The 26,029-nt window shown below is 37.5% G+C and overlaps 1 long non-coding RNA gene and 1 pseudogene across 2 annotated transcripts; one reads left to right on the top strand and one right to left on the bottom strand.

Moving 5' to 3' along the window:
* The first annotated feature begins 1,449 nt into the window (after positions 1–1,449).
* On the top strand, positions 1,450–2,096 carry LOC102016966 (annotated as a pseudogene).
* A 3,015-nt stretch (positions 2,097–5,111) lies between these two features.
* Positions 5,112–18,675, bottom strand: LOC102021064. 2 transcript variants are annotated; one of them, XR_259044.1, is made up of 5 exons: positions 18,410–18,675; positions 6,724–6,828; positions 6,439–6,494; positions 6,099–6,194; positions 5,112–5,702 (listed from the first exon to the last, which is right to left on the bottom strand). It is a non-coding gene; the product is annotated as an uncharacterized LOC102021064 (long non-coding RNA). The 2 variants fall into 2 exon arrangements; XR_001236468.1 differs by lacking the exons at positions 5,112–5,702; positions 6,099–6,194 and having other exon boundaries at positions 6,376–6,494.
* Positions 18,676–26,029: the final 7,354 nt, after the last annotated feature.

Below are 26,029 nucleotides of genomic sequence, written 5' to 3'. Positions count from 1 at the left end.
CAGATACAGCCCTTTCAAGAGGCCCAAAGTGATAAATATAGACAGAAAATACACAAGCACTCAAATTAGGATTTCTAGATATTGAAACTACAAAGTAGTCTCTGATTTTTAAAAATTACGCCCAAATTGATTAACACCAGATGAGATGTTACAGAAGAAGAGAAAATTTGAAGACAAGTCAACAGAAACCATCCAAAATGGTACAAGTATCTACAGGGGGAAAAAAAGAAATAAAATTAAATCAGTGACTATATATATGTATGCCAAGATATAGGCCAGAACACAAGCCTCACTAAATGTAGATGGATTCAATTTATGTATAAGACATTTTCTGACCACAATCGAACTGAATTAGAGAAACATAATAGAAATGTCCCTAGGAACTACAACTATTTGGAAAGCATCAATACAGTAAATAAAGTAAGCAAAATATTTTTAATTTTCCTATGAATATTTTATTTGACTCATAGATTATTTCATTTACCTGATTAAAGATAAACACCATTATATCAAAATTTCTTGACTGATACTCAGGAAAAAAGTGCTGTTAGAGAAAAAGAATAGTCTCAAATCAATGATCTCAACTTCCATCTTAAAACTAGAATAATTTAAACCTACGCTAAGCAGAAAAAGGAATAATAAATAGAAATAATACATTGGTTACATTGTAACAAAGATGAAAATCAATTACAATGTAGCTAAAAAGGAGGAAATTAATTCAAAAATGTTTAAGAAAATCAATAAATCTGATGAGAGGGAAAATATAAATACCTAACATCAGGACTCATAGAGATTAAATCATCAGCAATTCCACAGATATTAAAAGGTTGGTAATAAAATATTTGAAAGAAATTTATGTCGATGAATTAGACAACTTAGATGTAGTTGACATATTCTTAGAAAGACAAATGCCAGGACTTGATTTGCTACCCCGGTGAATACTCCCACTAGTTACATTAGGGAAAAATAGTATCAAATCTGTAGAATAATTTCCTCAAACTTTAAGAGAAGGGAATGCTATGCAGTTTACTTTATGAAGCCAGCACTTTTCTTATATCAAAACAGAACAAAAAATGATTAGAAGGAAAATTACATATTAATACCCCTGACTGACAGAGCAGGACAGTGGAGGGGTCGGTGGACATGTGGGCACCCGGCCCCGCCTCCCGCAGTCTCTGTGGTGACAGCGAGTCACGGTGCCCAGAGCTGTCAAGCCTAAGCCCAGCGCTTTTGGTTCTGGAGTGGGTGACACACCCTTGCTGAGGAAAGAGCCCGCTTGTTGAGGTCCCCAGAACTACAGGCCTTTGCATCCGGGGCCAGGCAGAAGGTCCATGCAGGCCTGGCCTCCCACACCAGGGAGCCCCCAGCTTTGCCTGGTAAGGCCCAGCCCTGCTAGGAATCCCCTGCATCACTCAGATTTAAGGAAGAGCGTGACTGCAGTAAGGTGCCATGAAGATCAAACTACTACCTGCCCTGGCTGACAGCTACGCCTATCTGTTCCTCAGTGAGGGTATCCAGGAGTCTGCTGTCCTGGAGCCAGTGCAACCGCAGAAGGCGGTAGAAATGGTGAGGCAGCATGGTGTGAAGCCGACCGCAGTGCTCACCACCCACCACCACTGGTGCCGTGCTGGGGGGAACAAGAAGCTGGTCAGGCTGGAGCCAGGGCTACAGGTGTGCAGTGGCAATGACCGAATCCAGGCCTAGACTCACGGAGTCACACACCTATCTACACTGCAGGGGGGTCTGTTGACATCAAAGTCCTGTGGATACCAGGCCATATTTCAGGACACATCTGTTATTTTGGGGGCAAGCCCAGGGTTGCAGAGCCCCCTGCTGTGTCCACGCGTGACACCCTGTTTGTGGCTGGCTGTGGGCAGCTCTTCTAAGAGACTGTACATGAGATGGAGGAAGCACTGCTCCGGGTCTCAGGTCGGCTCCCTCCAGACGCGAGAGAGTCTGCGGTGGCCGTGAGTACACCACCGACAGCCTCAAGTTGGCACACTCTGGAGCCCAGCAACACTTGCATTCAGGAGAAACTTGCCTGGGCTAAGGAGAAGTCCACCAATGGGAGGCCACGGTGCCAGCTGCGTCTTTAGAGGGACTCACCCACTTCCTGTGCGGGAGGGAGAAGGTGCAGCAGTGGACAGTGATTTGAACCCCCAGATCACCGTCCGTGCTATCCACAGGGAAAAGGACAAGTTCAAGGTGCAGAGGGACTGAGGTGGCCGCACCCAAAACCGCCACCACTGGCAGGTTTAGGGAGTGGGAGTTTTGGGAAAAAGACTGTCCTGCTGGTCAGGTAAGATATCCAGTCTTAGTTTAATTTTAAACTAATTTCAGAGCTCTTACCAGTGTTAGCAAATGTTGTAATGCATATATATATGAGAAAAATTTTAAAGTATATATTCCCACAGAAAAAAGTAAAACAGATACAAAAACCTTAAACAACATATTGCAAAACTAAACTTCACAATATACAAAAAGGTTAAACACATTTGGTCAAGTGTGATTTATCTCAGGAATACAAGGTTGATTGATCTTTAGTATCAATCAATGTAATTAGAACAGTTTAAAAATCAAAAGAAAAAAACATGATCTTCTCATTAAATATAGAAAAATCACTTTAAAATCCAGTACCCTTTCATGTTAAAAAAAAAAAAACTTAACAAAGTAGGAATTTAAAAAGTGAGAAAAGAATCAACCTTATAAAGAATTCAAAGCATATCACCAGCAAACCACTGAACCTAGAAAACCACTGAACTACAAAAAAAGAACCTACAAAACAGCCAGCAAGCAATCAAAATTGCAGTTGAAAGCCCTATAAATAATTGCCTTGAATGTAAATTGGTTAAATTCCCCAAGTTAAAAAAATGCAGAAGGAAAGAATAAACCTAGCATATACACAGAAGTTTCCATTTAACAGCAATAAAATACACATTTTTCTTAAATATTCAAAGAACATCTCCCAGCACAAGTCATATGATAGGACAAAAGCTTCAGCCAGTTTAAAATAAGTGATATTTTTAAAAAGTATCTTTTGTAACCACAATGTTATATAACTATATAAGTCAATAAAAGAAGGAATTTCAGAAAATCCACAAATAAATAGAATATGTTTGAACAACTGAGAGTTCAGTGAAGGGATTAAAATGAAATTTTAAAAAGTCTTCAGATAAATGAAAATAGAACATGCTAAAATTTTTGTGTATTAGCAAAGACAGTTCTAAGAGGAAAGTTTATAGAGACAAATGACCATCAAAACAGAAGATTCCAAATAAGTGACTTCACATTATGGCTCAAGCAAACAGAAAAGCAATGAAGTAAGCCCAATATTAGCATAAGAAATCATAAAGGTCAGTGCAGAAATAAAGGAAATAAAAACTGCAAAACTATTACAAAAGATAGTCTGATTTTTTGAAAAGATAAAATAGTGAAAACTTCAGCTAGACTAAGAAAAAGAGGGAAGAATCAACTAAAAAAATCAGAAGTAAAATTAGGAGGCATTGTACCTGACAGCACAGAAATAGAAAGGTTCATAAGTGAATATTATGAACAATAATTGTCCCACGTTAAATAATTCAGGGGAAATGCCTCAATTCCTAGACACATATAACCTATGAAGCATGACTCATGAAGAAATGGAAAATTTATTTACTTATTCATCCATTCATTTTGGTTTTTGGAGACAGGGTCTTGTTATGTAGTCCAGGTTGGCTTTGAACTCACTATGTATATCACATTGACCTCAAACTCCTGATGAGCCTCCTGCCTCAGCCTCCAAGTGCTAGGATTACAGGCTTGCACCGCTGTGCCAAATGGATAATTTGAACAGAACAATAATGAGTAAGGAGGTTGAAACAGTTATTAAAAAAGGCTTTCATTAAAGAAATACCTATTTGATGCCTTCACTGCTAAATTGTAACAAACATGTAATAACTGATACAAATTCTTTAAAAATTCTTCCAGAAAACTGAAGAGGGAATACTTTCAAACCAATAAAGCAAATATTACCCTGGTACCAAAGCCAGACAAGGCCAATAACCTTAAAGAACATACATGTAAAAATCCTCAGCAAAATACTAGGAAACCAAATTCAACCACACATAAAAGGATCCTTCACCGTGACCAAGTGGGATGTATCCCTGGAATACAATGATGATTCAACGTAAGCAAATCAGTGCTGATGAAAAACAAGACAATCATTGCAATACATGCTGATAATACTTGTCAATATTCAAAAATCCTGGGGCTGGGGATTTAGCTCAGTGGCAAAGCGCCTGCCTGGCAAGCTCAAGGTCATGAGTTCGGTTCCTGGTACCGGAGAAAAACCAAAAAAAAAAAAAAAATCCTTTAATGACAAAAATAAAATAAACTAGGTATAAAAGTACTGTACCTCAGTATCAAAATCCTATATAAAGGCTAGAGCTGACAAGTCAGCAGCTAGTGTTATACTCAAAGTACACACTTGAAACCATCTCATCTAAGATCCAGAAGAAAACAGGAATGCCCCACGCTAACCACTTCTACTAAAAGGAGTTCTTGCTGTATCAGTCAGGCACAAAAACAAAAAACTAAAAAGCCTCAGTAGGAAAAGAAGAGAAATTGTCACCGTGTAATGATACCATGATGTTACATAGAGAAAGCTCTAAAGATTCCATCAAGAAAACCCTGCTAAGACAATACATATATGTAGCAAAACTGCAGAATACAAAATCAACATATAAAAAATCAGTAGCATTTCTATACACTAACATCAACTATTCTGAAAAAGAATACAAAACAATACACTCAACTAAAATAACTATAAAAAATGCTATACTTAGGAATAAATTTAACAGTGGAGATTATCCACCTGATGACATGAGAGCCCTCATGATCTATTTAACTCCTCAGATCCCATGAGCTGGTAATCAGTCTTTCAGCACAATGTCTTGGGCATAACATTTGGGCCCAACTATCACAGCACATTTGCTTAAAGCTTTACTATAGATTGAGTACCAGTTTTTATAACATTATGTTACCTGTCACTATTATTAAAAGAGAAACTCAAAATTTGATATATGTTAATTACTATAAATAAAAGTACAATCATGTTTCATTATTTTATAACTTTATTTAGGTATAATTGACATACAACAAATGCCACATATTTAAGGTATACAATTTAATGAATAGTGAACACAGCTTTTCTAATATTGTATATGATAGCATGATAACTTGAGGATATGTTCTATTATTTCCACTTTCCCTACAATCAACGTAGAAATAGTGGGTTATGTAACTGCTTTGTGGTCACAGATAAAAAGTAGTGTAGCTAGGATTTGATAAGTGTTGCATTTTTTTGTATAAGTTGAAATATTCATGGTTCTTTGTATTCTGAATAGTTCTGAATTGTATTCTGGGAAGTTTTAATATTATGTCACAAAATTCTGTGTCTAATTTAAATCCTATGGAAAATATTGAGATTTTTTTTATTCCATGGGCAAGTGACTAAATTCAGGCTACAGGTTCTAGCGTGTCTTCTCTGGATCCTCCTTCCAATGTCATCTCAATTTTCAAAGTCTTTGCAGAATTCTTTAGGTGTGTCCCCTTGGTGCAGCTTAGAAGCCATTGGCACCCAGAGGTATTCTACCCATCACTCGGTTCTCAGAAAGTTATACCGAGAGGAGGCGATCTGTGGATGTGTGTCTCCAGGTTGAACCCTGAAGTTTAAAAAGAACGTCAAAGAATTAATTTTCTAAACCCTTTTATGCCTTTCTGTGATCTCTGTTACTTTCTTTTTCATTGGGATACCTTTTTTCCATACTTTAATCCGAAATTTGGGGTTTTAGTATGTTTTATTTTACTTTACTTTACTTGGGGCTTTACTGTATTTTTCATGATTGTGGGGGCACTGGGGCATGACAGAATGCAGAAAAAGAAGGTAGAACACAAGGGGAGATTTCCATATTCTTGCTAGGAATTTCTTTTCCAATTCCTAGGACCAGAACTAGAGGGTTTCTCCTGGAGTTCTCTCTATGCACCTAACAGTGTTACTTCAGTTTCAAGGTATGTACAAACTGGGCAACAATAGAGGAAAAGAAAATGGTAAATGCAACCTGGTGCTTCAGATTCTGGCATCGTTCCTTTGTCTGATGCTACTCTTTTCAGACTCTTCACATAGACTTCCAATCCATTCTGTACAGGTAATATAGCTGTGGTCAAGGGAGAAAGAAAGGAAGGAAACTTGTTTACTTCATCTTACTCAGAACTGAAACCTGAGACTCCACTTTCGTTTATCAGATTAGCAAAGTGTTTGTTAATTGAGTAATTTGATACCCAACCAGTCTTCAGAAGAGTGTGAGATGGGTGTACTGATAAAATGGAGTTGGCAAATAATTTTGAAATAATGCCTTTATTATGAAACAAGAATCCTACAGATGTTTATATCGTTGTTACCCATTAGGCTGTCGGAGAGGAAAAGTAATTTACGTCGGAGTTTTCAGCTGGGACTCCTGTAACAACAGACAGATTAACAAGAAAAAAACAAACAAACATGAGTTTATTAACATGTATATTACTCAGGGAAAGAATAACTTTCAAAGAGTTGACTTACAACTTTTTCGCACATAAAATCTTCAAAAAATAGTAATTATTTTTAATTAGGGGAGTGACGGAAAAGGAAAAAGGGTTGGGAGTCCCTATTGTGGAAAGGCAAGTGTATGAGAATCTGACGGAGTAGACCTAGAGCGGTGAGTACGGTTCGCTCTGCGGAGTCTTCTGGGGCTGCCTCCAGGTGAAGGTCCCGATGATTCAAAGTCCACCTCTCATTACTAACTTCCGTCCTTCCTAGTGAAGAGGCAGAGAAACACCTTTGTGAATTCATGTCTTACTTGTAAGTAAATGGAAGAAGACAGAGAACTTTTCTTCTCTCTGCTTCTTTCCAATTGCTTCAGCTCAAAATAATTATTTTATCAAAGTGGCATCATTTGGAATGGCATATTCTTTTGCCCTTCAATTTTTTCAGCACAAGATACCTACACTCCTCTTCTATCACTTCTACTATAGTTGACATAAAGCAGATCCTCATGTCCTTTGCTTCTTCCATCATGATTTTTATATAAAGCTTCTTAAGAAAGGTGTAATTTGTCTCTTTTCCTTATAAAACTAATTAAACTCATATCTGCCTGCTTGTAGCCTCACAATTCTGTTCTTTCTAGAAAGGTTACGCTTATAAAACCATCTTGGCCACTGGCTCTATTCATCATATCCTGTAGATGAATCACATAAAATTTATGTAAAATTACAAACTTACAGTTCTTTCTCATAAGCTGTGTCTCTATGATGCAGTATCATAGTTTAACCAAAATGCAAAATTTTAGCAACCTAGCCTTGGGAATATTTTTTTTCTCAGTAAGTCAAACATGAATTTTTATTCTCATACACAGATTGTTGGATAGATATCATTTGAAAATAGTGAGTCTTTCATTTAAAAATAGAAAAGGAGAAGAAAGGTTATGCTATCTTGCTTTTATTCTTATTATGACAAGAGCTGACAACAAAGGCAGGGAGATTTGTCACAGAAATCCAGCTGCTTCTTACTTATAATGACAGGATGGCTTTTGCAGAATGCTGATACCTACTATGTATTTTAATAAAAACTGCCAATGGGGAAAAAAAGAAAAGAAAAACAAAAGGAAAATCCTCCAACGTCATGATGAAGAGAAAAAATAAGGAGTTATTTAGATTACTAACATGTTAGGCCTCAGCACCGAAGCAAGGGATACTCAGGGAAGAGGTGATTGGACGATTGCTGCCGGTTGTGTTTCAGTTGGCTTTGTTTTGTTTCCTTCAGCCTAAATATTAATGCTGTCGTTTTCTTTTCTGTTCTTGTCAGTCTCCTTGGTCACTTCAACAATTACCTACTTTTCCTCAAAGCAAATTTGTCAAAAAGAAAGACAGACTAAAATCCTGTCATGGTCAAGAGGAGCCTAAAGAAATGCGATGGAGTATAGTTAAGTACCTGGGAAGGAAAAGATGTCAGAGAAAAACAAGCAGATGGATGCGGCCCACATAGTGACAAAGCCTATAGTCCCAGCACTCCTGAAGGCCGAGGCAGAATGGTCACAAGTTTAAGCACAGCCTGGGCAACTTGGTGATTTTCTGAGACCAAATAACTAAATAAACAAACGGCTGGTTGTAGCTCCGTAGAAAGACCCGGGCTCATTCCCTAGTACCAGAACCAGTTGTACCAAGTGTTGCCATCTTACTAATATAAGATACTGATAAGAGTAGAAACTGGCTCTGGAGTATCTGGAAACTCTGTACTGTTTTCCCAAAGTTTCCACAAGTCTAAAATTATTGTGAAATTAACTATTGTTTTTAATATTACTTTCTCCTAAAGCACATATAAAAAGTCATCTAAATTTTACTAGTGTTTATAATTATCTTACATTCATTCATGCACAACTATTTTTTACCAGACATTCCTTAATTTCACTGTTACCACTTGTCTTTTAATTTTTTGTTTTTTGTTTTTTTTTCTTCCTGTACCAGAAATCGAACTCACGATGTTGCGCATGCCAGGCAGGTGATGTGCCGCTGAGCTAAATTCCCAGCCCCTTGTCTTTTAATTTTGACCGACATTATAACTTGACAAAGAAAACATAAGCTCTTGGTAGGTTCTCACTCTATAAAAGCATATGTACTTCTACCTCTATCTCTTGTGTTATAACAAAAGGGATTTGTCTTCACTTAGTCCAGTTCTTCTGTTTCTCTCTCATCTTGTGATAGACAGACAGACAAGCAGGCAGACAGATCCATAGATAACTATCACACAGACTTACATAGTTAAGTCTCTGTAACATGAAAAAAACATTTTCTGCAACACTGTATCATCTTCCATCCACTGTATTCCCTCCTCCCCATCACAGAGACTTATTAAATATTTTATTTTCTATCTTTCACACTTCTAATTCCATCCTTGGTCCTGATGTTTTATTCCCATCCTCAATAACACCGTGGAAAATAATCTTCGTAAGATCACCAGAGCCCTCACTACCACCGAATCCAAGAAATGCCCTTTGTCTCTGTCTTTCCAGCACACTGGCAGAGGTGATAACTGCCCTTTTCTTAGAACATAGCTTCCTTTGACTTCCCTATCACCTGCAGATCTGTCTGATTTTTCTTCTAAATAGGGCAAATTCTCTCTGGGTTATGTTCTTACTTACTTTTCCCTTAACCTTCAAATTTGCGATCATAACTCTTTCAGAGCTTAACCCACGGCTGTCTTTCTTCTTCCTTGTACATTCTCTCCTTGAGCCATTCACTCCGTTCCATTCTGCCGGGAACTCCCCAGTTAATACCTGAGCTCAGGCATCTCTTTACGCTGTTCCGCTCCCCACTGGTCTCAGGCAGGAGGGACCTGGCCCGGCCCTGGGCTTGCTTCCCTACTTTGTGTTCACCCTCTGGAAAATCTCAGTGACTTTTGAACAAGGCTCCCCATGTTTTCATTTTGCTCTTGGCCCTGGAAAATATGTAATTGGCCCTGTTTTGGGCTGGATCTTATTCCAAGCAAATCAATCTCAAAATATATAGAAAAGATTCCATGATCTTCCCAAATTTGCTCCTCTGCTCTTATATATCTCAGTAAGTAGAACATAATCAAGTTTGTTCTTCAATTCAAAACCAAAGATTCTTCATATCGGCCTCCTCCTCATCTTAAATACTGAGCTAATCAACAAATATTAGTTATCGTAAGCGCAAGTTAAACCCCTCACCCTGTTTACCTACAGTACTTCAGGTCTGCCAAAGGACAGCACCTGAGCTGTTGCGGGAACCATGAAGGTGTCACTTTGGTTTGTGTCCCCACAACCAAATTTGTCCTTTTCTACTCCATTTCCCATTCTAATCTAATCCATGTGAGCAGAGCAATAGTTTAAAATGCAATATCCTGCCTAATACCACTAAATTTCCCCAATTTCTTTTAGAATAAAGGTCAAACTTCTGCCTACAGAATAAGAGCCCTACACCAGCAGATACCTGCTCACCCTCCTGGCTTCTCCCCAGGCCTCAGGATCAGATTCTGACTTTCACATGCTTCTTCCAGGCTCAGAATTCATTCTTAACCTCCTAGAATACTTAGTTTCCCTTCTCCAAATAAGATAGTACATGTTTCTGTTGTATACGCTACCATAACATTAACAATCTAGGGGGCTGGGGATTTAGCTCAGCAGCAAAAGCACCTGCCTGACAAGTGCAAGGTCGTGAGTTTGGTTCCCGGTACCGGAGAGAAAAAAAAAAAAAAAAAATCACCCTGCACACTTGAAAAATGAAACAATTCATTTTTGAATGCAGTTTAAGATAAAAACCAAGATAAAATACAATTTCTGATAAAAACTGAGAAGAATTTCAGTAGAGACAAAGTTTTCAAATATTTTCATGGGTCCATAGGCCATCAGATCTTGGCCATGTTATGCAAAATAATAATGATTATTATTACTTATATGTATACATCAAGATGCTAACAAAAGTATAAAATTTACATAGGAATTTGATCCTTTTCTCTGTAAAAAAAAATACATTCTACTTTATTACTCACTTTTAGAAAAGAGGCACTTTTTAATTTCCCAAGTAGTAAACAAACAAAAATAAACCCCATGGATGCCAATGTAATCATGTCCACTGTCTCCGTCATTAGTATAGCATATGACACCTCGCCTCTGGAAAGCAGTGCTCAGATGTGAACAAACGCAAGACTTTCTTTGTCCAAGAACCCGGTAGCACAGCAGCCTTCATTAAACAGACTTTTGAAGCCAAAGTAAGAAACTGCTTTTGCAGCAGCCAAAGAGCCACAAGGAATTTTCAGAATATTACTAAATGTCCTCAGGAACTGAGAAACTTTTTGACTCATTTTTAAGTCTGGGAAGTATGAAACAATAACCTCCTGATTTCTCATTAGTTACTTGGGGTCCACATAATAAAAAGGGGTTCCCTTTTATCTCTGGCCATTAGTCCCTAAAATACCAAATAAACTGAAGAATAAACACGAAGCACATTGAATGTTTAAATGGCATACATTGCATGCACTCTGTGAGAGCCTTTTTGCTTGCACCCTCCATAGTTTCGGCAGCCCTTCGAGAAGAATGAAGCCTTGTTGGTTTTATGCAGGGAAACTGGTAGTATCTGAACTTTATATCAACCATTGGCTATAATTTTCAAATATGTTCAAAAGGCCAAAGGAAAAAGATACATTCCATCTTAAAATTTCAATTTGAATTGAATGATAACTATTTCTATTTGGAAGGTTCCGTAGTAGAGATAAATCAACATATTTATATACTCTTCCAGAAAGGATAGCTGAAGTCAAAGCCATGGGGTTTTACAAATCTATTGTCTCCATGCCAGATTTACACTTTGATTAATTTTATAATAAATGGGCTATTTTATAACTCCAACAGAACAGAGGTTAATTTTAAATTTTTTTCTGGTGTAAGTGCAAATAATTTCATTACGGTGGGACAAGTAAACTCGAAAATTATAGCTGGCTATATAACCAGTATCATACCACATTCAGCTGTCTCAACCTTCCTTTATTAAGCCTCTCCTAACTTGTTAGGTTCTTGAATACTCTTCAGACTGATATGACCATCGTATTGTCTCATAAGTGTAATGATTTCAGTACAATCTTTGACATATGTTCACATTATATCTGTATAAAAAGCCAGCAGGATTCACTCTTAAGGAAAGAAGTAAGCGATCCTTTAGGATAATGGCGAAGAGAAAAGGGTTAGTAAATCAGAATCTGCTATGGCCACTCATAAAGTACAGAAGGATTGCGATCAGATTTTCCCTGTTTGCTTCTACAATTGAATTGCAGTTGGAGATTACCGAAAGTGAGTTACAAATATTCTTAGGGTGAAATGAGAGGAAGAAGGGAGGAATAAAGAAAATTCTAAGAAATCTAGCTTTCTCAGTAAATAGCTTTCTATTTACCAGGAGCTGTCCAGCCTTTGCATCTTCTTGTCACAGCTGGCAAGCACGATATTCTTTCCATTGACAGGTACACGAAACGAACACTAGAGAAGCTAAATCCCCATGAGGCAGAATCAGGTGAAATTCTGCCCTTTACCTTTTGCTCTGCGTTCTCCACGGCATCAGCTACATTAACACTACGACTTATAGCGCCCCTGGTGGTTGTCCCAGGGATCACAAAAATATTAGGAAAAAAGGAAGTCAGCCTAAAAATGGCACCTCTAGCAAAGTTTCCTCAAACATCTTGGTGAAAATGAGTCCTTAATCAGTCCAAACTAACTGATTTTTGGTGTGAAAATACTGGAGTCAGATGACTAATATTGAAAGCAATAAACATAGTCATCTCTATTTCCAGAGCTGACTCAATATTTCATGTGTACAACCCCTGGTGAATTTCCTTCCCTTGTTACTTAGCTGACCTTAAAGTGTTACAGCACTGACTGGACTAGTTCTTCCCACACACTAACAGCCAATGGTCACTTAATTTCACTCTGAGCCAGGGGCTGAGGCAAACACTTACATAGGTTACCTCATTTAATGCTCACAAAAAATTTCAGAGTTAGGTGGATTCTTTTCCCTGTCTTATTTATTATACAACACAGGCTTAGAGGCACAGCAACTTACCTAAGTTGCTGTAAACAGAACTTTATTGAGGGCCAACTATTGATTCTCTGGACCATTGTATTAAATCTTATGCTTAGCACTTAAACATTAGGAAGATGTTATCTCACTTGAAAAAAAAGTTAAGCCGGGCATGGTGGTGCACACCTGTAATCCCAGCACTCAGGAGGCTGAGGCAGGAGGATTGCTGTAAGTTCGAGACCAGCCTGGCCTACAAAATGAGCTCAAGTCCAGCCTGAACTGCATAGCGAGACCCTGTCTCAAAAAGACAAAAAAAAAAAAAAAAAAAGTTATTTATTAAACAAATACACTAAAGCCACCAATCTAGGAGCAAAATGAGAACATGATGAAAGTAGTTCAGCAAAAATTGTAAGCTTACAAGGTTGTTGTGGTGAAGTTTATAAATTCTAGACAACAAAACTTAGCTTTAATTGAGAAATGATATAATTCTGTAGTTACTTGGTGGAATTTTATATAAAACCAAATCATAAATATGAAGGTCTAGCAAAACTTATAAACAGCATATAAGTACTGGTCAGTAGCAACATGCAGTCTCCCAGGATGCTTGGGCCATTTTTAGTTTTATCTGAGATGATATGTATCCATGGCAACAGGTACTACAGATGCTTCATATTGTGTGAAACTCTCTGGGCTTAGATATTTCATTTATCCGGATTAAGAAAAATAGTCTTCTTCTTTTTTTTTTTTTTTTTTTTTTTTTTGGTTTTTCTCCGGTACCGGGAACCGAACTCACGACCTTGCGCTTGCCAGGCAGGCGCTTTTGCCGCTGAGCTAAATCCCCAGCCCCAGTCTTCTTCTTATTTAAACAAATAAAAAGCATAAGCCTTGATATTAATATGGAAGTGTTGAGTATCTAGGGTTTGTTTTGTATTTAAAGGATGTATTTAAGATTTATAAAGATTTCAAATGGTTATTTCATTCTACTGCAAATTCTGCTTAGTTTCAGATATGCATAACTGCATCTGACCCTTCTAACACTAATGTGAGTTCAATTGCTCTCATGCGCCTTTGTTTTTTGGTCTCTTGTACGGATAAGAGTACACCGTAAAAATATCATTTTAAGTGCTGCTGCCAAATGGTCTTAGTTTTCATAATTAAACCTCAAAGGAGAATATATTTTCAATTTTAATAGTCCTGTTTGGAAAACCACATTTCTCAAACAATATTATCAGAAAAATGTTACTGAAAAGTGCCATACATCCTGAGGCCAGTAATGCCTACTCATTTCTCCTTCTGCCTGCAAGATGCCATCCACTTATGAGCAAATAGGGCCACATAAGGACACCCAGGCCTTGGAACTGGGTTCCTCCCCCGCACCTCCTCAGAGCAAATCTATCTCATCAGTGCTTTGTTTCCTGAGAACCTTATGATGTTGGGGCCCACTTGTAACATCTCCAGAAATTTTCATACTGTGCCAGCTGCCGGGTCTTGGTCTGTCTCTGTCTCTGTCTCTGTCTCTCTCTCTCTCTCTCTCTCTCTCTCTCTCTCTCTCTCTCACCATTATTTTGCTTTCTAAAGGTCTGGAGTAGAAAGGGGTTTGGGAAAAGTGGGGAGATGATAAAAAAGCCTATCTTTATATCTGTGCAATTAATTTTTCTATACAGGACTGAAAGAGTTATTTAAAATTTGCCAAATGGCTTGCTTAACATTTTGTATATATTTTAGCTTCTTGTACTAAGAAAGGACTTACTATCACTTTGTGGACATTTTAAATGAGAATTTCAGGGAGAAGAAAGTGACAAAGGGAGGCAGGGAACGCAAGATGGCCTCATAACTGTGGAGCTGTAAAAAGCCCATGTCAAATTCATCCCAAGGCAGGGACAGGGAAAAGGTTCTAAAATTTAGCAGAGGCAGGAAGGCTATGAAGATATTGGCTACATGTGAGTTTTTCTCATTACGCTGTGAACCTCACCATTCAAATAACCAGGAGAGAACGGGGGAATGGGTGACCTTGCTCTGCAAATGAGTTCAGTAGCCACTAAGGAGGCCAGCTCTGCAGAGAAATTCTCAATAAGGTAAAGGACCTTTTCTGCTACCGGTTAGACTTTTTTCTATCAATTTACAGTGACTCCTTTCCCATGTTACAAGGGCTATGGCTATATTAATTGTAAGTATAGATTAAAGGTGTGGCAGTTATGAATCAGAAAATATTTGTATCAGTTAATGAGCTACAAGTTAACTGAAAATCATGGGTAGTCACCATAGCTTAGTGAAGGGATGAGAGCCTTCCACAGTGAAAATTACAGAACACTGAAGAAAGGAATTAAAGCAGACACTAGATGCAAAGACCTCTCACATCCGTGGATGCGGAGAATTAGTTTTATTCAGATGGCCATATTACCAAAAATAATCTACAGATTCGATGCAATCTGTATCAAAATTCAAAAAAAAAATTAAATTCAGTGGAACTACAAAAGACCCAGGACAGCCAAAGCAAGCCTAAGCCAAAAGAACAAGCGTTAAGACATCACAGTACTAAATTTAAAATCGTGCTATAAAACCACAGAAGCAAAGATGTGGCAAGATATTGGCACAAAAAAATAGATACACAGATGAACAGAATAGAATAGAGGGCACAGACTCAAGCTCTTGTAACTGGAGCCGTTTGATTTGGGACAAAGGAGTCAAAAAATGTACACTGGAGAAAAGACAGCCTATTTAAGAAGTGGTGCTGAGGAAATTGGGTATCTATATTTAGAAGATTAAAACTGGATATCTATCTCTCACCCTGCACAAAATCAAATCAAAATGGATCAAAGACCTAGGTATACAACCTGCAACTTTGAAACTGCTGAAAGAAAACATAAAGGAAACACCTGTAGCCACTGGCACAGGCAAAGACATCTTGCATAGGACGCTAGTAGCATAGAAAATAATAGCGAGAATCAACAAATAGGTCTAGATCAAATTCAAAAGTTTCTGCACAGCTAGCGAAGTAAGTAATAAAGTGAAGAGAAAGCCTATCGGTTGGATAAAGTCTTTGCTAACTACTCTTCCAATGGAGGATTAATATCCAGAATATATAAGGAATTTAAAAAAGAAACTTACCACCAAAGAAATCTAATAGCTTTATCAAGAAAAGGGCAAATGAATTGAATAGATACTTCTCAGGAGATGTACAAATAGGAAATAAGAACATGAAATGGTGTTCAGCATCTTTCGCCATTAGGAAAACACAAATCAAAGCTACACTGAGTTTTCATCTCACCCTACTGAGAATGGGAATCATCAAACATACCAAAAGCAATAAATGCTGGTGAGGATGTTGGTGTGGGGGGAATGTAAATTACTGCAGTTGCTATGTTAATCGGTATGGAGATTTCTCAAAAAAAACCACCTAAAAATAGAGCTAGCATTTGATCCAGCTAGCAGCCACTCCTTGGTTTACACCTGAAGGAATTAAGTCAACATACAATAGGAACATCTGCATAGCCATGTTTGTTGCATCATAATTAACAAGAATTAAGATATGGAACCAGCCTAGCACCCTGCAAAAAAGATGGATGGATAATGGAAACATGGTGTATACACACAATGGAGAGTGATTCAAATGTAATGAAGAACAAAATTTTGTCAGTTATAAGAAAAGGAATGGACGTCCTGCTGAGTGAAAGACAGGAATCACGTATTTCTGTGCCATCCAAGAAAGATGCCCGCAAGGTAGAAGGAAGACTATTCTACAAGAAAGAGCCACTGAAGGAAAGGGGGGCAGGTGAGGGAGGAGAGAGAGGGAGGGGTATGATCAAACCATACTGTACAGATTCAAACCTAATGTTTTGTAAAATTGACTGGCACTAATAAAAATATCTTGGACAAAATGAGAAACAAAAAGCCCAAGGAGGAAATTTGCTGTTGCACAAAGTAAAAATCACCTATCAAATCAGGAAGGTGCAAGGTGCTAAGGGGATGGGCAGGGACACTTCTCAGGGAGATGGGACAACACCAGTGGACCCACCCTAGGTGAGGTTTGATAGGTAGGATGAGCGAACACACATCCAGGACAAACTCAACTCACCCTCCGGCAAGTACCCAGAGGACCAGGGCAGCTGCCGCCATGGAATACTAATTACAAGCTCAGTCTATGCATTTTATGGGATTCCCTACTCATTAGCACTTTTTAGCGCTATAGAGGCCTTAGAAGACTCTTACTCACTTAAACAGTTTACTTTGTCCAAGAACTTGGAAGTCACCCACTAGTGTCTCTACTTAATGAGCAAATAATAAGGCTCTAGAGCAGTCAGTATGATCTAAGACCTGTAACAATTCAAGGTAGACACTTTAGCATCACTGTGAAATTTAGACAATACTGTGGAGGATTACCAAGCTGGAAGCAGAGGCTTTGTGATGCTTTACCTTGAAAAAATTTGTTTTCATTTAAAAATGCATTCCATGAACACATTTACCTACATTGTCTTTTCTATAAAACACATTTACTCCTAATGCTTTTTAGAAAATTAAGCTACCTGCTTATTACCTCCACTTTCTTTACTATGGCTATTGATTTGTGCATATGGAATTACATTAAAAATTAAAAATTTATGCCATATACAAAGTAGTGTTCAATGTCCATTAGAAAATAGGTATAGTATTTGCATAAATATAGTTATCCATGCTTTCTTAAGAATATAGTACCTTTTTATGTTGATATATATGACATCATATATATCACATCACATATACGATATGATATATCATATTGATATCGCAACAGCTGCTAGGGGATAAGACCTCACTGATATTTAAGAAAAACTTTTACTCTATGTAGCTGTGTCCACGGAATCCAAAACACAATAAAGTGAAGAAGTGATATAAACTATGAAGAAAATGAATATCGGTGAATGCAAAGAAAAGTCAAGCATCAAAGCCTAAATTTTATGCCAAGCTGTTACTTGTGTGTTAATTGCAGCAATAGACTACAAGCTAATGCAAGTCACTGGATTAGTCACTCTCCCATGGTTGGGACAGAAGCCTTGACACTCACAACTTAAAGGAAAATTAATTTGGTTCATGGTTCAGGGGATGCAGTCCACGCATGACCGGCCGGTGCCAAGGCAGAAACATGGTGGAAGGGTATCCCAAAGGAAAGCTGTTCACTTTAGTGCAGCCAGGAAGCAGGAGGAGAAGGAGGAGCTGATACAACCTCCAAACACACATCTGCAGTGACACATCTTTGCCAACCGGATCCCTCCTAACAGTTCATTTAGCTATGAACTCACTGTTGAGTGTAGCGCCCTGTGATCCCACCTCTGACACTTGTGAGGGATGTTCCAGCTCTAAATCATAACATTCTGCCCTGGCCCCCAAAAGGTTCACACCCACCTTACCACGTAAAACCTGTTTAGTCATCTGTAAGAGTCATCAAGTCTTAATAGTTTCAAGAGGGCTGAAAAGTCCAAAACATGACTTGACAGGAAGGTGGGCATAGGTTATATGTAAGTACTATGCCATTTTACATAAAAACTTGAATAGTCTTAGATTTTGGCACCCACAATGTCCTAGAATCAATTCCCCAAGAATACTGAAAGAACACTGTATACTCAAGAATACCTAGAAAGTCTTTGAAGTTCTACAACACCTTCAATATGAGAGAATGTAGAAAAGCATAATTAGACATGAATAAATACATCTGCAGAATGAGTGTAGAACGAGAAATTTTCATATCACCAAGTTTCATTTAAACAAGTATGAGCAGCAAGACTGCTAGAAGGAAGATGTCAGCTGAGGTTAGTAAAGAGAAAAAGAGCAGCATTTTTACCTTTTAAAAAATTAAGCATGAGACAAAGTAGAATTATTATTTTTCCATGAAGGGTTTTCTTGAAGCTCCTTGCAAAGCCAGAGTTGTTAACTGGGAAAATCCTGCGTGACCTCGGGGCATCTCTCCAGCGTGGGTGCTAATCCTCCCTCTTCAGATGGTACTGGTTCTCTAAGCCCTAAGCCCTCATTTCACATAGCCGGGTTTTCTCACTGCTGAGAACAGAGAAATGTGCACACAGAGAAAATCTACTGAGGCTGTTGTGTAGCTTGCTGTGCTGTAGTGTTTCCTTAATCTGCTAGAAACTTCTTTCTCTGGTACTTTTCCTTTTGATAAGAAAAAAAGAACCCGTGACGGGGGTGGGGAGCACTTCAGTTTGTCTAACACTTTTTTTGAGATTTTAAGGCAGTGACTGTAGAGCAAGCGAGCACTGTTCTTAACTAGATTTGGGAGATTCTGTGAGTCCAAAAGGCTCAAGCCTTTTTTGACGTGTGGCTTCACACAAGTCAATCTCTTTTTGGAACTACAGGGAAAGTACTAGAATTCCCTTACATGGAAGTGACAGTTGCTTTCTCTGAGTGCAGGTAGTGTCAGCTACTCAGGCACACAAACGCGCGGTTACATTTTTCATGAAGAAGGAGCAGTAGAGCAGGCTGGAGAAAGTCTAGTTCTTGCCACCAATCCAGCAGTAGCGGCAGCCTGCTCCTGTGGAACCTGGCAGTTTTACAGGAGAAACTGGCCGGAAGAAAGGGATAAGTAAGGTGATCTTGGTAATTCTTGCAGAATTTTTTCTCAGTCTAGGGAAAATAGCGAAAGTAATGCCAATTCTTGACAGATGTGGTAGGCAACTTGGAGAATGGATTGACCAGGATAGTCGTTAATACTTAGGTTCTGTGATTGTCACAGGTCCTCAGCTTCACATTTCCAAAGTCCTGGGAGCATGAAGGCATCTAAGACAGATGCTGGATATTAAGCTGGAAAGAGCAATTGGACAACCTTCTGTGTTACTATTGCTAGTCTGGAACACCTGGCAGCAGAGTTAACAGAACATATGATGCCTAGCAGACCCTCCCAGGTCTTAGAGCACCATAATATGCATTTAATGACCATAATTCCCATGTGATTTCCGTGGACACTAAGTTTTGAGACACACTGATATCTCCTGAATGTAAGAAAGACAGCAGCTCAAACATGGTTCAAGAAAGTGTTGGCTTGCAGAGAGATGAGGTCCAGCAGGCAGAATCCAGCAAAAGAGATCCAACAGGTAGCAATAATGCAAGAAGCCAAGAGGCCATGCAGGTGTCACTGGCACATAGTACAATGGCAGTAGGATGCCTGCACCCTGAGGGCTGGAAGAAGAATTAGGGCTTGGGGTAGGTGTTTAGGGGAGGGGTGTCCTAACAAGGCAGATTTATTTATTCCATCAGTGAGTAATCAATGGTTCTCAGGAAGGCTGCAGTTCGAGACAAGCTTCTGTTACTAAACAAAAATGAGAACACTAACTAAAGGAAATGCAGTTTATGCAAATCTGTCTGTTTGAATATTTGAGCTCAAAATGATTCTGAAGAATCTTTAAACTCCAAGTTTATTCAAACAGCTGGAGCACATCTTCGTCAACCCTGATCTATTTGCAGCAACTCTGACTTCCCCTACGCATCAGAGCGTCTCTGAGTCTCCCAACACCTGCTTTCTCTAATTAGGACGCTCCTCCAACCAGAAAGGCTGCTCACAGGGAAGCAGCGAGGCGTCCAGGTGACAAACGGTCACAACAGGACTATAACGTCAGCAGCCACCACTTGCTTAAAACTTTCATTCATTCCTATTGTGAAACTTGATGTTGTAGAACAGTATTGTGAGAACAATCTCCCATGGCTGCTAGGAAATGGGGAGCAAAGATAACACCTTTAAAAGTCTCTTAGGGTTGCTAGTTCTGAACATACACTAGAACACCGAAAGAGCGTTCTGAAAGACCAAAGCCTGTATGAATACGAGGCACTCAAGGTTGCCAACCATTGTTAGGAAGTGGAAAAGGGAATGAGCTTCCAGATACAAAGCAGAGAGAGCTCTCTGAGCTCAGAAAGCAGGTCCTGTATGTGGTCTACAAAGCATTATGGGATTTCTGGAGTCTTAACAATAACCAGACACAAATCCAGAAGGAAAAGAACAGTGACAACCAAAACCAAAAATATAGTAAGGTAGGGGTAAAATTTTCATAAATGAATGTGCCATGTTAAAAGAGAAATGATATAGTAAATGAAGTTATCCTACTAAACTACCGGGTGACAAAGGCTCTACTCTTTCTGGAGATAATATGTACTGATCCTCTGCTGTTTAATTCTTTTCTTTTTTAAATTGTATCTGTAACATATCAAAAATTTCTGAGACATGCAAAGTTTCATAAAAATGACCAAGAAAAGCAAGAATCAACAGTAACAGAGGCAGAGATGATCCAGATTTTAAGCTACTTATTACATATAATATCTATCAATATATTACATTAGTTATATGTAACTAATATACCTAATATTACACCTAATATTAATATAGTATATGTTAATCTACCAGGAGGAAAAGGTAGATAGCATTGTGAACAGATGAAATATTTTAGGTAAATAGCTATAAAAAGAAGTAAATGCTAGTGCTAGAAATGAAAAACATAATACAAGAGATTTTTTAAAAATCTACTGTGTTGATTTAATATCTGATTGGGCCAGGTAGAAGAGTTTGTGAAACAGAAGAAAGTCCAACAGAAATTATCCAAATGAACAAATACGGAAAAACAGAGAAAGCAATAAAAATGCAACATTCCATATTCTAATAACCTTTAGTGGAAACAACAGAGAGGAGAAAGAAAACATAAAAAGGAAGTATATGAGGACAGGATATTCAGGAAACTCCCAAATTGATAAGAGATATCAACCCACAGATACGGTAAGCTAAAGGATTCTGAAACAAGATAAATACAAGATAAAAATAAAAACACTCTGAAGCATACTGTAGTCAAAATGCTGAAAATAAAAAAGTCATGTCTTAGAAGCAGCACTGGATGTGGGGGGGGTGAAGTATGTCAGATAAGTTATAAATGATAATAACAGTGGCTGTATTCTTATTAGAAACAATGGAGGCCAGAGCGCAAGGGAAAACATCTTTAAGATGCTGTAGGAAAAACAAAGAAAAATGCTGTCACTAGTCAACTATCTATATTCATAAAAATAGTCTTTAAAGAAAAAGGCAAAAGAGATATTTTTGGAGAAAATCCAAAAGAATGTGCATTACAACAATTCTTCACGATAAAGGAAATTAAAACACAGAACTAAAAGAAGCAGTAAGCACCAGATTTGGTAAACAGAGAAGAAAATTTTAAGTCTTTTTACCAAATGGTATTGAGAAAACTAGATCTTCACATACAAAAGAATATCTGTCCTTAAATTTTGGACAAAGCCTCATGACATATTTGCCAGATTTTTTAATACGCCACCAAAGTAAAGGTGATAAAAGAAAATATAGACACATTGAACTTCATGAAAATTAAAATATTTATGCACCAAAGGATAATAGTAACATAGTAAGAAGTAAAGTAACAATGGGAAGAAATATTCACAAATTATATATCCATAAGAAATTAATATCTAAAACTGTGTGCTCAGAATGGTTAAGATGATAAATTTATTATATGTATTTTTATGGCTTTCACCAATGCCATAATAAGAAAATAGGGGAAAAGATGTTTAAAAATTATCTATTCATATTCTTATATTTAAATTACATTAAAAGACCCTTGACTGTAACTCAAAAATCATCAAATATTGTAGTTTATGACATAAGTAGAAATAAAATACATGGCAATAATAATATACAGGAAGGGAGAAAGTAAATAGAATTATACTGTTGTAAAGTTAGTTATGTTGCTTAAGTAATATTATTTCCAGATAGGCCATAAAGATACATGTAATAATCACTATGGAAACTACCCAAAATACAAAGAATTCTAACCAAAAATTCAGTAGAGTTGATAAAAGAAGATAAGAAAGGATAAACAGAAATAAAGTGGAAAAATTGAGATATACAAAGTTATATTAAATATTAATATGCTAAATGCTCCAATTGGAAAGCAAAATTTTAGACTAAGCATAAAAAGCAACATGCAAATCTACACTGTTAGACAAAACACTATAAATATAAAGATATAGAAAATAAAAATATAATAAAACATATACCCTGAGATATTATACATAAAGACAGAGTGGACATTCACTGAATTATCAGAAGTAAATAAGGATATTTCATCATGGCAAAGAGATCTGCAAGATGTACATACATATTTTCATAAATCAATATCCCACTCTTAACCCAACAAGAAATGTGATAGCATAGAATGATTCGTTAAATGAATTTTGGGGCTGAAATCAAATGACAGCCGTTTGAGGCTGATTTGAGTGTTCATTACTTATGTCTGATTTAAATGATTAAATGAGACCACAGAGCTGTCACCTTTGCTGAGTTGCAAGTGAATGTAGTTCCCTTACACAGAGCTTTTACCAAATGCAAGAAACTATTCTGCATATTAATTAGAAGAGTGACTTATTTAAAGTCATTGCTAAGACAGTGTCCAGCATGGTAACTAATGGCCCCCTAAGACCAGACTATATGCCATTTTGACAATAATATTAAGGATCATTTGTTCATCTAGTTGTCTTTTTGTGCTAGCTGGAGCAGTCATTTTTAATAAACCATTCAACTTAAAGGCAGAAGAATGAGGTTATTCTTAGGGGAGCTTACCAACTCCTATTTGTTATGTTAAGAAGCAAGCTAGAAAGAAACTAACAAGTAACAAAAACAGGAAATGGCTAAAGAGATGTTAATTTACACAATTATGTTCCATATTTTTTCTACTATTTGATTTTTTAAAAGAGAAAAAAGTAAAAATGATACAGAACTTCAAAACAAGATGAGAGGAAATTAACAATGGTTATCATATTGCATATTGTTATCTTCAAAGTAATTGCTCAGATTACAAGATATTTTTTAAAATATGAAATAAAGTTTCCTTATAGGTTCTTTCAAAATGTTCCCTGGTTAGCTAACTAAAAATCTTGAATCTGGGCAGTTGAACAGTCTCAACCTCATCCTTTACCAAATCAGTGCTGTGCATTTATTTCCTTTCCCGTGGTTCCCAAATCCCTTTTTTATTTCTCCCATTCCTAAAGTCCAACCCAGTTACTTACTGTCATGTATTTCTTCCTTGTCCCTGCCTTTTATATACTTCTGCTGGTCATTTTCTTTTCAACAGCATACACAATTCTACAATCATATGTAGGCTTAAGTTCCATAGCATCTATAAATGGATAGCTACTTACACTCTACTCTGATCCCTACCACCCCATCATATATGAGTTAGACAATTCTTTTTTACTGCTCTTCAACAAACATTGTCCATTCTTACTCTCAGTTCTGTACTAATTTTATTACCATCAAAGATCCAACAGGCTAATTTTTACTCAGCTCTAAAGATTTCGATTATATTTCACCTCTTCAGTGAAAACAGTCCCTGACCACAGTCATCCAACGTAATGGCACTAATTATCTTTTCCACTGAGACAGAACATCTGGGGTCCAATATCTTTGTAGCCCACTTATCTCAGTTCTTTAGGGAAATTAAGAATGTCTTCAGGGCAGCCATTTATTTTAACATTCTATTAAATGATAGAGGTAAACAGCGTGAGACTAATACATGACTGGGTGTGGTGTTATTTTTGTTCTGTTTTGTTTTTGACTTAATTGGTTATAAGTCTCCCAATTTACACAGCAGAAGGAGCATTGCCCAAAAAGTGGGTGGAAGGAGGGTTTCTGTGGTTTTGGTTGTCGCTGTTACAGTCAGTGACAGTAGCTTTGAGTATGACACATTTAAAGCAGAGAGTAATGAAAACACATTCATCATTCAGGCACCTTGCTATTACAGTCAATGGGAATATGACTAGTGTTTTCCCCAGAATTCTTTTGTTTCACTTCCTAAACCCAGAAGAAATAATCTACTGAAGAGAACACAAGAAAACTCAGCCTGAGCTTTCCTACTAACTAAAATCTTGAATCTGTGCAGTTGAACGGTCTCAACTTGGTGTGCAGGAAGGATTATACGAGATTCCTGAAGGGCCAGATAGGTACAGTGGAGGAAATGCAATGTGTCCTCCAACCCTTGGACTCAGTGTCTTTGGAAATAGTGACAATTTAAATACTGACAAAGGCATGGAAATCAATATACACACTGTTAAACACAGCTATGTGCTAAGCTTCAGCAGGTCAAGAAGTTGTCCAATAGCTCGGCACTGTAGCATGGAGTAGACATTCTCAGGCATTCACTAATTTAATGAAGAATGATGAATATATTTAACCTTCTTTGGCTGTAACCATTTTATGATACTGAATTTCAGTAATACTTATTGAGATTTTAATGATACATGTTCTACCTAGCATTTCCTGTATTTTTCTTATTGTTATAGTTAAAAACTATCTTTGGAGAAACCTCTATTTGTATTGTACTGTTTTTCTTTCCCATCTGCTAATTACGCTGATTGCTCACCAGTCACAGCAAGATGCTGGTGAACTCTAAATAACATCTGTGCACAGCTGTCATATTTTTACACGTTGCCTTATGTGGTTAAGAATAATTTTCTCATTAATTCTTCCTTCCTAAAATGTACATATTCTTGCTCAGCAATCATTATAGAAAATAGACAAGGGAGAAGAAAATAGTTCAAATTCTTAATAATTCCCCGGGTCCAGAGAAGGACAGATGCACTAAACAATTTTCTAAGTGGAAGAAAGGGAACAAGGTGTTGTAAGGTAAAGTGCTGCATAATGAGTCTCCCAGCAGGTTTCAGAGAATGGAGCAGCTGAGTCTTCATGGTGAGAAGGAAGCCTTGTTGCCACCCCTTGGTAAAATATGGTGTCAAGTGATTTCAGTACACTCAAAAATATCATCATCAGAATGCATATGTTTCAAAGTGCCTACAGATACTTACCAGTAGGGTAGAATGATCCAAATGGCTACATGTTTATGAGTCACTGATCATAGCTATATTTCATATGCTGTCATTCACTTAGGATTTAAGAAATACAACAGGGAGAAGACTATTTCTCTAGTTGTAAAGTTCCCTAAAATATCTTTTGGAATGATTTTAGGTGACTTTTAAAGGGTATTTGAGCACTATTATGAAAAATGCACAAAATAAAGGGAGGGTTACAAATGTAGCCCAAGCTAATGATTGTGACACAAGTATACTATGGAAACAGCGTGGCTCAGTAACTAAGCAACAGATTAGAAACCCAAGTTGAATACTATAACTCCTATCACAGCCCCTCATTTATCTTTATTTCTCATCAACAAGGTATTTCATATGTTAACTTACCTAGGTGAGAGGTACAAGCAGTTCAATCCAGCTAAAGTAGCAAATAACTTTGCAGTATATGTAATTTTGGAATTTCTTAGATCCTGCATTTCAACGGTCATGCCATTAAAGTATCACCACACCCCATGATCCAGGGTGAAACCACATAAAACGTGTGAGATGTTCTGAAACAATAGCTCTCCACTACACTGCCCAGTCCACTTTTGAGGAGTGCCAC

The sequence above is a fragment of the Chinchilla lanigera genome, unplaced genomic scaffold (genome assembly GCF_000276665.1).
Source record: "Chinchilla lanigera isolate Chin_1 unplaced genomic scaffold, ChiLan1.0 scaffold00001, whole genome shotgun sequence".
Lineage (NCBI taxonomy): Eukaryota > Metazoa > Chordata > Mammalia > Rodentia > Chinchillidae > Chinchilla > Chinchilla lanigera.
Note: the sequence above shows the minus strand (reverse complement) of the source record. Positions and strands in the feature narration are given on the sequence as shown.